Raw genomic sequence first — 17,323 nt, 5'->3', positions numbered from 1 at the left:
GGGGAGGTATTCATCCAGCATTACATTGACAAAGAGATGTTCATTAATTTTAATTTTTAATTTACAGATCTTTGCAAATCTTCACTGCTAGTTGAAGGCCTCACCCCACACCTTTTGGTCATGGTGGGTTGTTTGACCATACTTTACCATCTGAGTCCATGGTCTGCAGGTTTATATTACGGTGTGGTTACCACTGCGCCACCTTGGCATGAGTTAAATTGTATTATTATGAACTTAAAGACTGAGTTCAAGTCAAACAGCATACTATGGCAGGGTAACATTTCCTGCATCAACTGCAGAATTTAGGTGATAAAGATCCTTCTCTCTATGAGCACAACCCCCATCCCGTGACACATAAAACAAAAGTAATCGTCTCTTCTGCAATAAAACACGAAGAATTGGCCCATGTCCATTTGAAGTCAAGCCCACTTTCCACTTATATATGGAAATTATTTGGTTAAATGAGGAAACTTATCTAAGATGACAATGTTTTTTTTTACACTTTCTGTGTAGCGCTCTGAAGCGTTTGTTGTGTTGCACCGTGTGCGGCGTGGCATGATGTCCGACGTTTTGTACCACACGCTGGGATGCACAGCCTTCATGAAGAAGCTTCCAGCACATGTATGTATGTGGAACTTCTTTCGCACCGTACGTAGCCAACTGTTTTAATTGGAGGTGAAGTATAACAAACTAGACTCCAGGTGCTCCAGCGAAATGTTGGACCAATGTAAGCCCACGGCTCGATATGATGTCCAACTTTCCACTCCAGTTGCTGAGAGGTTCTTAAAAATATATATTTATCCAAGAAAATCTTTTCAGCCAATTGTTGATGAGTGTTTATACAATTGGGAGAAAGCCGGAGCACCCAGAGAAACCCCACCACGCCCAAGGGAGAAACACTCCAGCACCCATACAGATGGAACCAGATGTAGATTATTTAACACATGGTTCGAAACGAGTATCATGCTGAACAACACGCGGCACAACTCGAAAGCACATCGAGGAGCTGTGCAACAGCACAACAAATCAAAGCGGGAGTATTGCTTGCGTTATTTTTCATTGCCATTTCACAAGTGATCCTGATGGGTTTTTTTTCCTCAACCGCTTGTGGAAATCTCAGTATAATGAGCGCACAGCCCCCCGTTTGCCTGCCCTTGTGTTCATCACACAGCACCTTTCATCCTGTGTGCTGTCACCGTCTTCCAGAGGAAAACGGACCAATGAAGCTTCACAACGAACTTAATTTAGGGCAGTAGCGACACGATCCTATTCAGCTCACCTCCTCCATCTCAGCCATGAGAAATGAGCGTGCACCTACCACTCCGTGTAAATTCATAGATTATCTTTTTTTTGCGTTCTTGGGATTTCTTATGATTCGGTGGCTATGGCTCTGAGTGCGTGACAAATTTTGTCTCGGGGGGGCAATCTCAGAGTGGAGCGAAGGCGCGGTGGCTGGCGCACTGCACGAGAAACCCTGCGCGCCACGGCTAATATCAGTGGCGAGTGATATTTGCACCCACGATGACCAGCCATGGAGAAGTTAAATCTGAACAACCAAGCACAACTAACACGATGCGGCGAGGCTTTCTTCATCCATGAGAATGGAGCGCAAGAGACACTTCTTCTAAATTATTATCGTTATCATGGTTGTGCATAAACGTGAAAGCCAGCTATTGTCGAACCTAATTAACATTCATAATGAAAATGTGTAAGACTAAGGAAATTCCCATTTCCTTACTTCTTTTTTTTATTAATATGCAAACAAAAGCAGAATCATTTAATTGCTATAATTTGTTGATTTAATGCTACACTTGTGATAAGTACATTAGCATAGAGGAAAATGCAACACCCTAATACACACTTGTTACACCAATACGATCTACATGCTAATAATGGGCCCTGGCAGAGGGAAATAAAAGCAAAACAAACATAAGCCCATAAACGAGCGTGAAATTAGGAGCTTTTAAAAAAAGAAAACATTTTATTATTAATTACTTAATTTATTTAGGGCATTAAATGCCTTACATAAAAAAACTATAATTAAGTGGCGAGCATATTTATATTTAAAAATAATCATTCCTAATTACATTTCTGCTACAACAGTGCAGTATTAGTCATGGGAGAGTAGCCTAGTTAATGCAATGCTATCCATAATTTTTTTAAAGTCTTATATAATTAAATCATTGATCACGCTTGCAAGCCTACATAATTATCTGCTGGCTGTTATGCATGTTCCATTATTTAAATTGTCACATTAGCCATTTAAAGGAGTAACTAGAAAGAAAGTTGGGGGGAGGAGAGCACGCACCATTTAATATCTATCCTCCACTCTGTCTTCTTTATATATTTCTCATCTGCGCGTGGTGACACATGCAAAGCAGTGACTCAAAGATGCGGTTGGGGTGGCTCATGCAGATATGGTGCCATCATGAGACACCCACCTGAATCAGCAGAGCATGATGCGAGTTGCTGCCCCGATCTGTGCAGAGTTTCTTGCAAACCAATTCCTACACCTTCCATAAATGACGAGACGCTGCATCGGCGAGAAAATTGTCCTCACAGGCTGGAGAAAACTCAAGAGGAAAAATGCACGCAAAAGGTGATTTGGAGATGGCAAAAAGCGCGATTGCGAGATATTTGGAGCAGTCCACCAGGGGCGGTTTCTTCATTAGGGCGATTGGGCGACGCACCACCAATGTCATTCAACCACAGAGTCACGCTAGCCGTCACTGTGCCTCTGGATATAGTCCAATCAGCGTCATGTCACGTTCTGTGGAGTACCGCCTCTTTTTGGGCGATTTCACTCCGGCTGAGAATCGCCCCGAGTGTTCCCATAGACTTACATTCAAAGATGTTTTTTTTCGAACGGCAGGCGCTCCAATGCATTCTCTATGACTTCCGGGAGGGCTCGCCCTAACGTGCTTACGTCATCATACGTAAGCACGTTTCATCCAACAATATAATTTGTCACCACCTAGTGGAATCTTTAATAAAATAAACTTGAGTTGATTCTATTAATAGTGAGTAGAGAAACAAACAAGGAGATGTATTGTAAGAGTCACTTTATTTTTCATTAATATTAAAGAAGTGAAGTTGCCTTTACATGCTTAAGCTGTTAATGTATGCATTGCATGGGTGGACCTTATCCTTATCAATCATCCAGACATTTGCCCCCCCTGAGAGATTTTGCAGGAGCCGCCACTGCAGTCCACCCAGCATGCCTTGCAAGTCACGTGGCATCACCGTGCTGTGTCGCAGAAGGGACACATCGTTGTTTTCGACTACCCACTTACAACAGTTAAAAATGTAACCACTTTACTTTTCAGCAACAGCAGAACAAGGAGACAACGGTGTACCGGTTTATTCCTTGTTCGGAAGTATCACTACTGTCTATCCATCACTTGCAAACAATCTTAAAGTACCACACATTGCTCAAGTGGGATTATACTGTGCGTAGCAATCATCGCCCCCCGACTGGCAGACGAATGCCCAGCGGCACTCTTGCAAACGAGACAATTAACTACCGGTGGCTTGAGTTCAGTCGACCCCAACAAAAAGATCATTCATCGCTGATGTTCGCAGCCCTGAGCCAATAAAATTCCACATTCGTATGTCGGGGACAAGTATACCTAGATGACAGTCACTGTTAACTTCTTAGCAAACTGACCCTGAAGAGATAATGGGCTGAGTGAATGTCCCAACAGGATTCAAACTCATACGCTTCCGCTCGCAGGCTGCTCGCTCTGCTGCTCTACCAGCCGGCCTTTGGACAGGCCCTTCTCGTGCACTGTGGGCACTGTTTGGGACTGCCTAAGGGGCCGTCCATAAATGACGTCACGCGATTTTGGACAATTTTTTACCCCCCCTCGTCATACGGCGTCACAAAAAGTCAACCCCCCTCAAATATGACGTAAAAAAGCTCTGCCCCCCTCCCCCCCAAAAAAAACACATTTCCATTTTTTAAATAAAACATGCTTCAAATCGCTTTAATCTATTATCATTGTAGTGCGTATTTAATGTGCTGCTGCACTCTGATGTTGTAGGAGAAACATTTATTAAAAAGTATATTTAATTAATTAGAACGTTGATTTAAAGCTTTCGTGACTGCAAGGATTCATATTCTTGGCTCTTTCGGTAAAGTCGCGTAGAAGGGAAATAATAAAATAATATTAATATAAAACAATAAAAAATTCTCACGACGTTTCGACCGCAACACAAGCAACGCCGTGAGAATTTTTTATTGTTTTATATTAATATTATTTTATTATTTCCCTTCTACGTGACTTTACCGAAAGAACCAAGAATATAAGCAGAACGTGTAGTCTATATTTATTTAAAGTTGCGCGTTTTGATATGACGTCACATTTCTCACCCCCCCCCCCCTCTCGTCACACATCGTCACAAATGTCTGACCCCCCCCCCCCCCAGGTGCGTGACGTCACTTATGGACGGCCCCTAAATGTGATAATCAATTCTAATACTTTGTGAAAATTACGAGAATCCCATCACAGTTTGTTACCCTTCCTATGTGCCCGAGTCTAGGTTCCCCATTTCCCCTCCAAGTGTGAAGATACTCAGCTAAAAGCCAAGCGATTGTTCAAACGACCACAGCAGTGCCCTTGCGAAAATAACGTTTTCTTGTTGTTGGTTAAAGCAAAGTGAACATTTCCCTGCACACGAAAAGATGCGTAAGAAGTGTTGCACATGGAAAGGAGGCTTCACAGGCCTGGCGTATGGGAGCAATGCGAGCAAAGCAAACACGGCACCGCAGTCACAACCGGCTCCTTTCCCACACCTGCAAAGCCTGGATCAAGACACGTGCAAGGGGGCTGCCACATTTCTTCCGTGCGCACATCCGCCGTGCGAACGTTCAACAAGCGTGCGAGTAGACTCGACAGACCTGGATTTGAAGCTTTCGTGACTGCAAGGATTCATATTCGTAGGTGTGTTCGGTAAAGTCACGTAGGTAAAACATTAACATTAATAAACGTCGTGATTTTTATTTTATTTTACTTTTATTAATTTTAATGTTTTACCTACGTGACTTTACCGAAAACACCTAAGAATATCGACAGACCTGCTCTCCACCTGAGGACGGCTGCTTGCGTTGTGGCCGACACGTCGTGAGAATAATTTTATTATGTTTTATTTTTATTATTTTATTCTTTCCATTCTACGTGACTTTACCGAAAGAACCAAGAAGATGAATCCCTGCAGTCACGAAAGCTTTACATCGAAATTTAAGCGTGCGAGTGGGAAAGGTCGCATTCGCAAACGCAAAGCAAAGGAGACGCAATTCGACAATGCACGATGTTATCATTTAATTCGAATGCGAGGAATCCTCGTTCCTGACACATCGATGCATTTAACAAATTGACCAAAACGTGACGTTGGATGTAAGAGGCCACCGTTTGATTCATGCGAGATCGCTGTTTCTCCTCTGCTACCCGCTGTCGACTAGACGTGCCTCTCTCTCCCGCCATCTGCAACTGTGGACTCACTTGCATCTGCGCAAATCTCGGTTCATGGCTCAGGTTCATGATACTCCTATTCTCCTTGAATGTCACTCTTTATCTTTATGACATGGATCGCTTATACTTCCAATACTCCAGCAAGACCATGTCCCACCCACTGTATTTTACATCGTCTTGAAATGTTGTTGCATTTAGACGCTTTGTAAATTCTAATTTTATTGTATTCTGTTTAATGTTGTGGCTTGGCTCTCCAACACACCGGTGTGCTGAACTAGTAACGAATTGGCACGTTCTGTTTACGTGACGACCCTTACTAAATTGGCTGTGTCGGGTGGTGGCGGGTTTAACGACACACATTAATATTTGTTTGAAGGTTAAACAAATGTGTATAAAAGGAGAGTCGTGAAGGAGATGGAGCGATTAGATCAACTCGCGTACGTAGAAAATTAATTTTTTTAGAACAAAATTTTGCGTTTAGTTTTTTGTCCTTCCCCCGCACCTCTGATTAGCACGTTTGGCTACGTACGGTGAAAAATATCTTCTACATACATACAGTGCATACATGGCTGATGATGATGACTTTAAGCCAATACACAGGACATTGTGTGCCTGTCAAATGAAATACATAATTTCAAAAGCATTCATAATGATATATGTTTTTTTTATTAAAATAATATATATACTTTTTATTTGTTATAAAATAGATTTAATTAATTAAGTAATTGGTCATATTTCTTTATTTTAATAAATTGGCAAAAGGAATAAGATATCTAATTTTGGTCTGATAGATAGCAAGAGGGATGTCATTTCAACCGATTCTCATTGCACTGGAATTCAGATGTAAAATTCACAGTAAGCCCGGCAATCTCTGCCTTGTGAGGGCAGGTGGACTGGCACCAAGCTTCATTATGTTTCTTGCCACTTTCAAAACCTGAGCCTGAAGCTTGAGCAAAGTTTTCAGAATACTTGAATGTAGCTCAAAACGATTGTCGAAGGATAGCAATGCACTCGGGAATTACTTAAACCTCCGCTCCGTTTCGATGGTGCATAACAGGTCGGTGCACATTGCACTGAATATTATAGTGAAATACATCAACTAACGAGGATTGACACAAATGGTTTTTTTCATGTTCACTAAAGCCCCGCAAGTGACTTTCGTGACAACTTGGGGGAAGGGAAAAAAGTTCTGGAAAGTAAAGCCAACGGGTTTTTGTTACACGTCTGTGTGTGTGTTTTTTCTATGTCTGCGTGGTTTATCAAACACAGATTCCGCGAAGTTATGGTACCAATTACGATAAACATAATACTTAAACCGCATTAAGAAGTCAAGTGAAGTTTACTCACTTCTTAAGAATAGTGTCATTCAAAACACGGCGCTGTTAAGAGTTACGGTAATCTGGTATCAAAACGCCTGCGTTGTTGTGCCATAAATATTTGGAAATTTTAAGTCAATCTACAACAACGAATAAGACGAATTCATATTCATGGCATCTATAATGATTTCCCACATGCAGTTGTCCATTTTAATCATCGATAACGTTACCGTCCCAAGCCGAGCAGCAAGACGACGTCACAAGGCGCATGACGTGTGACCATGACAATCGTCATACGTAACGACGTCATTGAGATGGGGAGACACGTGGTGACATCATCGCCGTGACTGGCAAGGAAAATTATTTTAACAAAAAAAAAATTTGCCACCCAAGTTTTGGGCAACTCTCTCATCAATTTGGCCAGTCACCCGTCATGTAAATCCCAAATATCAAAACAGCTGATACGAATGTATTGCAACGTATTGGATGATCTCTACGAGGGTTATCATGTTGACCCCCTTGCACCGTTACAGACAGACGGACAGCTGATACGTGAAGCCTTGCAACCAAACGCTCACAAACACCGACACGGCACGAGCATCCTCAAGTAAGCCACCAACCCCACCATATTTATGAGCCACCGAGCACAACTGACACACTACGCCTCTTCATCCCGCACAGCTGATATACTGATGCATATTATAAACAGTCCTTTCCCTGTATGTGAAAATATCAGTTAAAACGAAAACTATAAACTATTTATTATTCTAACAGATAAGGCTCACACTGCGCTACATAGCTCTATTTCAGAAGCGACCTGGCCACAATTGATCGCTCAACGAAGTGACTTATCTCGTGGAGAATTTATAGCAGCCGAAGACTCTAAACGCGCGTTTCTAAATGTGAATGGAAAAACCAGAGGACCCGGCGACAAACCCACGCGACCACGGGTAGATGCACAGGCAAACTCCAAATATACAGCAGGCGTCAGGGTAGGGATCGAACCAACGACCATTCATACATACCAGGCGAGGGAGTTAACATCTCACCATCGCGGAGTAAGGATAGAGAGGACACTGCATTTAGAGTGCATTTAGAGCAGACAACAGAACACATTAAGACAAAGATCCCCCCGTATAGTCTTAACAGACTGTAGGGGCAAATGCTGTTAGCGAGCACTTATGAAGGCCAGAACGGTACATGAGGGGGTGGGTGGCCAGCACTACGCCCGACCGCCTTTGTCTCCCCAGTGGCGATGTTTACTACACACCACACTAGGTACTCATTTGAGGCTGGGTCGACCTAGGGGAGGCCCAGGACCGGTTCAGATGATAGTCACAGGTGTTGGCCGTGAGGGGGTATCGAACTCGGGTCGCCGGGTTCGTAGCGCAGCGGTCTAACTGCTACACTACCGCTCCCCACACACACACACACGTGCACTGTGGGCATGTGCCACATACATAACATTGTATTGAAAGGTGACTTTCACATTACTTTAAAACCTACTGCAATTTAATGGAAAATTGTGATACAATGCAATACATCCGTATTCTGAGTTCATTTTCTTTGCTTAGACGACTTGATCAAATGCAGATGTTGGCTGTATATGTCCTGATATTGTTTTGCATCCCTATACCACAATACGATGTTGTAATACGACTTTTTTATGTGAACAAAATGCATTGCCTAATGATGTTATCGCTAATAGTAGTTAAGATAATTGTGTTTTTTTCTCTCTCAACAACCAAGAAGTCAATGTTTCTTCCTTTGCTTTTGCATTGTTTATATAAACCACGTTCACACACATATTAGCCTTTCTTGTGTAATGACGCATTAGAGTCATTTACGCTGCCATCTGTTCTAAATTCTAATTTGACAGAGTGCTGTCATTACCATTTTGATCATTTGTATTGTTTTTATTTACCAGCGCATATACGTGGTCAAAATAATTGCGTGGGGTTGTTCACTTTAATGTCCAAATTTTCTGTGTGCAGTGCAGAGATGTAATATCAATGAAGAGTTACAAAATCTGTTGAATCTTTGACACGCGTGTTTATATATTGTTAAGATAAAAACATAAAAAAATAAAAATGTGTACGTGCTTGCGAAATGAAATATATGAAGGACAACATGAAAGCCCAGCAATATAACCGACAGTGAATACCTGTATAACATCCTATTAATAGTGCACACGTGAGCACAATATTAGCATGCAAAAGGGATGGAATGTTTTTTTTGTGTTTTCCTTGCGCCACATTACAGACCGAATATTGTGTACGATGTCGCGAGGTGGGGAGAGAGAGAAAAAAAAGGCAGAGAGGAAATTACTAATTAGCAGGAAGCGGCTCGAGAGTAACACGAAGCAATCCAACAGAGACTCGCATAAATCAGGTTACACGTTAATTCGTGGTACAAAGCAGCGCGTTGGACGCAGCCAATGCTCTGGTGTCAACGTCGTGGCAAGTTGTGTCTCGCAAAAAGCTCAGCGTTGAGCGCATGACCCCCCCCCCCCCCCCCCCGCATACAACGTGTGCGTGAAGCTATTACAGTTCGACCGTAACCTGACCTTCTGCGCCGTATTAGCAACTGTAAACAATTACACGGCTGGATAAAGCTGAAGAAGTAGATTAATTAATCAGCCCCCCTACGCCCCCCTCTCTCTTTCCCCACTGGAACTCGATCCCAATGTAAATTGCATGTTACTCAGCACCCTGGCTGGCATGCGGGCGTGGGAGGGGTGGTGACATATGGAAGGAGTTTGCGGGGTTGACGGGTTTGGCAGTGACGTTGACCAGAGAACGCCCCCGTCCAACTCCCTCCATATATCACGAAATGTGTCCTCTGCTTGCGAATGCAAAGCCAACGTAGCGATTAGCAACAGCAACAGAAAGCAACGTGGTCACCAGCCCCAACGTCTGCTTGCACTTAACACCCTCGTTCTCCCAGTACAGCATCTTAATTTGAATTCGCATTGCAATCAGACAGCACCGCGTGCCCTGTTAACAGCCGTAAAATAAGAGTGGGGCCCATACCTCTCTCTACGCGGGCTCTGGTAAGTGTAGAGGATTAGGGTGTCCAGATGACGAAAATGGGTGTATCCATTGCTAATCAATCAAGTATGAAAACCAAGAGCACAGACCAACTGCTGAACTCACTTTACCTTCGCTTTATTTAGTGTTGGTCTTTATAACTTGAAATACGTTGAAACAGAGCAGGTAATATGCGTGATATATTAATCCCAACACCTGGCCACGATTGCTACAAGATGTTGCCTTCGCTAAAAGAAGAAGAAAAAACACGTGCAAAAAATAACCATCGATATGAAAAATTGAATGGTTTACACTTTTACCGCACATATACACATGTGATAATAAAGCAAATCCCAGACCGTATATATTTTTTTAAATTAATATTAGACAAAGACGAAATGTGTACCTTCCCACATATTATTACTGTGCCTTGCCATAAATTAGTTTTGCCAAATTGCAGAGAAGCACATGGAAACTCTCATACTTGTCACCATCGCTTTCACGCTCGCATAAAAATGTGGAAATTGTGCGGTCATCACAACATGTGCTCTCAGTAAACCGCATTTTAAAGGCGCTGCAGAAGTTTCATAGGGAGACGGGGGGGCTTCCTCACTCTGCCCAGTCTGGGTGAGCAGACTCTGCAGTTATTGCTTTGGAGTGTTGAGGTAAGGCGAGGTTGGACTCTGGACCATTAGAGTCCCCATTTTTTTCTTGATAAGTATTTGCCTGCCGAGGCCACCGATGTAACTGAGAAATTAGCTCCGTTTGCCTCAATCACGCGGTGCGTGAGTCACGCGCAGCTATATGGCTGCAGATTTATTATTTCACCCAAAGTCTTCTGATGTCCCAGCTGCTCAGCACTCCCAGGTCTAGGTTGCACTCTTTTGGTGACCGGGATTTTGTTAGCGTAGCACCCAAGCTATGGAACGCCTTGCCACTTGAAATCAGGCAATCGGAGTGGGTAGATACATTGAAGTCTGCTTTGAAAACCCATCTCTTTAAAGTGGCCTTCCCTCTTTAGTTTGGTCGGTTGCCCATGGTTCTGTTTTTGTTTCCCTGCCCTTCATGCTTTGCGCATTGGGATCCTAGGATGGAATACCGCATTAGACATTGAATTATTATTATTATTACAATCGACTCCATTTTTTTCTGTGAATTAAAAGTATTTTTGTAACTACAGGGCTATCCTCAAAACGTTCTTTGTGTGCAAAAGGCAAACACTGAGGTAACATTTAAGTAACCGCTAAGCCCATTATTGTATTGACAGACAGCTTTAGCTGCATTCCATCGAATATAGTTACGCCACAGAACTCTGCCAGTTTTATTGAACATTCGCTTTGGCTTTCAGTGTATAAATCACTTTACACAAAGTTAATATTGAAGCTGAACTATCTGGACAGAGCGAGACGAGCTCACGCGAACGCTGCCTTGTAATCTGGCCTGAACCTTTGGGACTGCATGGGCGGCAAACTTGACAGCGATTGCCGAGCCCGTTAAGAGAAGTATTTTTGAAAGTTGCAGAGGATGAGTGTCGCTGGATAACTCCAGCAGGGACCCGTTCTCCTCTATGCCGAGGGATGATGACAATTATGAAAAACAAAAAAATCATTTCGATTTAAAGCTTTCGTGACTGCAGGGATTCATCTTCTTGGTTCTTTCGGTAAAATCACGTAGAAGGGAAGGCCCACTGAGCTATATGGCTATTTTCTCAGAAGCGAACTGGCTATCACAAATGATAGCTCAACAAAATGGCTTATCGTGTGGGAATTTACAGCAGCCAAACACACTAAATGCATTTTGATTCTAAATGTAGAGGGAAAAAACGGAGGATCCAGAGAAAAATCCACGTGACTACGGGGAGAGATATACGCAAACTCCAAATATACAGCAGCAGGCAGCAGGGTCAGGATCGAATCCACGACCTCCTGTATGCCAGGCAAGGTAGATAACATCTCGCCAGCGTGGTGCCCGAACCTCCTGCTACCTTCCATGATGATGATGTGAGGTTGCTGTCTTCCGGTTGAGAAGCAAGCCTGATGTTCATGTCCAGCGTGCAGACGTGAAACACTCCCCGCTCAGCGTCGCGGCGACAGCAAGGAGGTCAGCCCTGTCGAGCACAATCCCACCGGCCGAGCTCCACGAGGTTTCAGCAACCAACCATCTGAGCAAAAACTCTCCGGGGGCATCTTGCAGATATATTCCTCTTAACGTTTGGGGGTGTGGGAGACCAATATCACGGATCCCATTATCCGCCAGGATTATCTGCGAATTTAGCCCACTTGTACGCAGGAAAGATCCGCAATTAATTGAGGATAATAGGAATAATAGGGCCACTTTATAACGAGAGTTTTCACAGACCGTACAGATCCCGCTGATAATAGGACTTGCAGGAAATAGGGTCAAAGGGTAAGCAGAGCCGACCCGTAATTGAAAAGATATTACTTTTGTGATTACTTTGGTATCAATGTGGCTATTGAGCAAGCTTCACTGAAACAGCAAGCACACATATTCAACCACTCTATCTGTCGAGGCAATTGACCCGTGAGAAAAAAAAGTGTGTTAGTCTCTTTGTGTAGCGTATATTATTATCATTTTTCGAAAGCAGTATGCTTCCCGTTATGTGAAAATGAAATCCACACCCTCCTCCTCCTCGCGAAAATTAAGTGAATTAGAACTTTCCACATGTAGAGATGTTTAATTACATTCGGGTTGGGCGACTTCAATACCCCTGGGCCAGATAAAGACCTTTGTTTCACGTCGACCAATCGTCGTGCGTGTAACAAAAATTGTTCAGCCGTCAGAGTGAAGCAGAGAGGAGTTGTTTAGCTCTGAGCCAGGGATGTGTTCTCGTTTACCGTCCAGTCGTGGCCTTTACTAGATCCACGTCATGCTTTTTTCGTGTTACAATTAGCGATCGACATGAAGACATCTGACCTTACGGTCACATGATTAGTATAATTGTATATATATATACATACCAGTACAAAAAGAAAAGTAAGCAATACGAATATGAACATTGGAATTTTACGAGGTGAACAAAGCAGACTTGTCTGCAGTCTGGGCATGTTCACTCATCATACACAAACTTCGAGGTAAGTAGTACGGTTGGTCTGGTGGATCGCACTGAAGCCAACAGTGAGGGAGAAAGACACCTACTTGCAAGACAATAAGCTCGTTCGAGGGAGTGCTGCAAGTAGGTTCCTGCCCAAGCCATGTGGAGTTTCGACGTTTTCCTTTTCATATGCTTGGGATTTCTCCAGTCACTCTAATTGCGTTCCTTATTTTTTTTAACGTGAACCAAACAGTGCACAATAAGGTATCGAACAACATCTTAGCAGGACCCTTCGTATATGGTCTTGAAGCGTCACTGGGTGAACAACATTTGAGGTCTGCTAGCTATTGAAACCTGCAATAATAGTTTCTCGACAACTCTGAATAATTTATCTTCAAATGAAAAACGCCGCATTGTATGGCAGACCCAGAAGACATAGAGGATATGCACGTATGTGCACTCTCTAATGAAAATTTCTACATCTCTGTTTAGCAGCCACAGTGGGTATGTTTACCCTTTAGGCCAAAGTGGTGTAATCCTTTTCATTTATTAAATTCTAACGAAATAAATAAATTACTAAACACACTTAAGTTTTCAATAATAATAAAAAACACTCTTTTTTTGGGATGCATTTCTACAAGTTAATTAAAATGTGTACATGCTCTCGGGATTTAACAAGCGAAACCTTTCGGCGTCAGCCCCGTAATTATGGGCAACTGATATATTTGTGTCTGCTCATTATACGTACAATGCCACTTGCCTAAGCTGACAGGGCCTACAGGCGCAACATTGCTCTGAAACTGGTTTGTTACAGTACGTATGTAACAAGTTCTATTAGCTGTCAGGGGGATAACGTCTCACAGACACCTCAGAGCAATTACTCCTTACTAATCCCACTATCCCGCCCAACATTCCACGCCGCAGGAACCGGCACAATTCACATCTTGCAAGAGGGGAAAGGCTACAGGTCAAAGGTCGACAAGGCAACACCTGCAAGCAGTTACTGGCATTATTAGGCAGGTATTACCCCGCCCTATGAAAATCCGACGGACAGCATGACAAATAGCTCAGCTAATTAATCAACAATCAAGGCACATAAATCACCGTTTGAAAAAAGAAATCGCTTTGGCGTGTTGCTAACACAATTCGCTACAGTGCCTTTAGTAAGATAATTAAAATGTATAAAAAAATTATTTAAGCTGTCATGCCCAGATATGCCGTCATCATTTAGAGCACTGCTCTATCCACGGCTGGATGAAGGCCTCCCTCGCCAAGTTCATCACCATCTCGCTCTTCCTACCGCGTAGCAACAAACCATCCAGTTCTATGAACATCCTCTTGGGCAATGTTCTCTCCTTGGTTGCCATTCCATCATTAGCCTTCACCACCAACCATGCTCGCACTTGCAGCAACGCATCCTGCTGAAGCCCACTTAAGGCAGCACGACGGCGAGATGTTAACTACCTCCCCTGGTATACAGGAGGTCGTCAGTTTGATCCCAATCCTGACGCCTGTATATTTGGAGTTTTGCGGATGTCTCTCCCCGTGGTCGCGTGGATTTTTCTCCTGATCCTCCGATTTTCCCTCCACATTCAGAAACGTGCGTTTAGAGTATTTGGCTGCGATACTTTTCCACACGGTAAGCCACTTCGTTGAGCTATCATTTGTGGCCAGGTCACATCTGAAAAAGAGCTATATAGCTCAGTGGGACTTACCTGGTAAAATAAAAAGAGTTTAGCAAAAAAATGATTTCGTTTAACCATCCTTCTGCCGGCGCTGTCTGTGCAATTCCGAGCATGCACCTCTTCACGCTTCTCTGCATGCAGATTCAATTCCATTTTATTTGTCAATTGTCCATACAAATATCTTACATGTTACATGACTTTTAAACATCTTCTTGGTTCTTTCGGTAAAGTCACGTAGAAGGGAAATAATAAAAGAATAAAAATCAAAAATTTAAACATAATAAATACAATTCTCATGTCACGTAGAAGGGAAATAATAAAATATTACAGGTCTGTCGAGAATTATTCTGTTATGTTTAATTTTTATTATTTTATTACTTCCCTTCTACGTGACTTTACCGAATAAACCAAGAAGATTTGTCTCCCTAGTGCAGGGGTCGGGGAACCTGTGGCTCTGGAGCCGCGTATGCATGCTCTTCAAGGACCGCATCGTGACCGTCGTTTATTGAGGACCGTATCGTATTCACAACGGTGCATTCATTGCGGCTCTTGAGCTATCGAGTTGTTTACCGAATTCTAGCCAAATGTCTCTTCTTGTTATTTTGGTTGATGAGTGGCAAAGCTTCCACATCTTACCAGTTACTGATTTTAGGTCGAGTCGATATAGGGAAGGCCCAGGAGCGGTTCAGATAATAATTGTCGTAACTGGTGTTGACCGTGCAACTCTGTACAAACCCGCACACACACACACTGAGCATACTATATACATACGGTGCATACAGCTAGTTTATAACATATTAAAATATTGTGGAAATAGAGCAGAGTAGTACATGTTTACTGTTAATTTAGTCTTCTGTAACTATAGCCCCTTTCTGTCTTACGAGTCCCACAAACCATATTAACTGATATGGATTGAATGCTTTAGACATATATATTGTTGCAGGTTAAATTGGAAGCTCAATTATTCAGTTAATTAAAGCCGATACACCCAGAGCCATAATATATCTGTAAAAGTCTCGTATTGCGGGAAGCAATTTTAATAAAGATGTTTTTGGCATATATATTTCCAGCAATTTGCTTAGCAACTGCAATATTAATTTTTTGCATAGTTCACAAACTATAATATGGGAAATTGAAGCGATTTTTTTACGTGTTTGATGTAGTACCTTTAAATTTATATTCAATTATTTATAATAATACAAAATACAAAGAACCTGAACAGAAATAAACAGAGAGAGAGAGCGAGCGAATAGGCTGAACGAAATGTTTTATGTGCTACAACACTTACCATATTGCACCCTTCAAACATATGACTCACTTTCCCAAATGGATTTTTAAAACCAACAGCCAAATACCTACTTCTGATCCAAAAAAAAAAGAGTGGTACACAGTACATTAGCATGCATTCATGTCTGTCTGTTTTTCTTATCCCCCTTCCCTCCATAGCTGGTCTAACCCAGTTTACCTTATTGCTCCAATCTGCCACTGAATAGGCGCTTACAAAAAAAACACAAGTGGAATCGCAAACCTGTTTTCTCTGCAGTAATAAAAAAAAAACTCTCTTCCATTATGGCCCACTGGAGCGCTGTGTATTTGGAACATAATAATATCGGCCTTGAGCAGGAAATTTAAGCTGGGATCGCATCTTGCCTTAATTAAATGGGCTGAATTGGTTCAGGAAGTCATTTGAGGTTTGGAAAATTTACAGTCTAATAACTTAGTGGAATATAATGAGGGTAGATTTCCCAAGTAATCAGTGCTGGGGGACGTCTGTGCGAGACAGATTGCCCCGGAACTACAGATTAATAGCGGGAGATTGGGTTTCTCCGTAAAGGCTCATGCACAATGCAAGAATGGCCTACTCTTCACGTAACTGGAGGGACCGTTCCAAGCTCCATTCTTTACCCCCGAAAAAAAGAAGATATGCGCACTTAACACGTATAATACAAAAAAAATTCAACAATTCTTCACACGGGCATTTCGTGTGATTTACACAGCATTATTGGCTTATGCATCCAGCGGCCACGAGAGGTAGGCATGTCTCTGCGTACGGCCGAAGTGTGGCAGTGTAAATTGGACTGAACGGTTGCGCCCAAGCGCAAGAGCGCAAATCCGATAGGGTTGATGTATGTGTGTGTGTTTCTGCGGGAGAGTAAACACACTGCATTATACAACTGCGCCTCCGGTACGCACGCTGGCTCAACGAGAACTGCACCGGGGTACGGCCGACTCGCAAGCCAAGCGCGTTCCGAGCGAGCCGCGGTGAACAACGCCTCGCTGCCGACGACTCTCCATCATCATCATCCGACGCCGCCGCTGCTGCTGCTTCTGCTAATTATTTTGGCGTCTTCCCCAGTTCCCACAAAGCTCTGTGATTTTTTTTGGGGGGGAGGGGGGGGTTGAACATAACTGCTTGTGTTCTTGGTTATGTCGGTAAAGTCACGTAGAAGGGAAATAATAAAATAAACATATTTTTATTTTATTATGTTTAATTTGTATTATTTTAATAAAATAAACATATTTTTATATTATTATGTTAAATTTTATGATTTTATTATTTCCCTTCTACGTGACTTTACCGAAAGAACCAATAATATGAATCCCTGCAGTCACGAAAGCTTTAAATCGAAATATAACTGCTTGTATTTTGTGTATATATTGGTGTGTGTTGGAATATAATATACGGAGCGGTGGCTCAGTGGTTCACACAGTGCGCTCTGCGCGGAGTTTGTGGATGTTTATCCCCCCCCGCCCTGTTCTGCACGGGTTT

This window comes from Lethenteron reissneri, chromosome 12 (assembly GCF_015708825.2).
Source record: "Lethenteron reissneri isolate LAM-NWPU_2019-01 chromosome 12, ASM1570882v1, whole genome shotgun sequence".
Classification (NCBI taxonomy): Eukaryota; Metazoa; Chordata; class Hyperoartia; order Petromyzontiformes; family Petromyzontidae; genus Lethenteron; species Lethenteron reissneri.
This window is presented reverse-complemented; position numbering follows the sequence as displayed.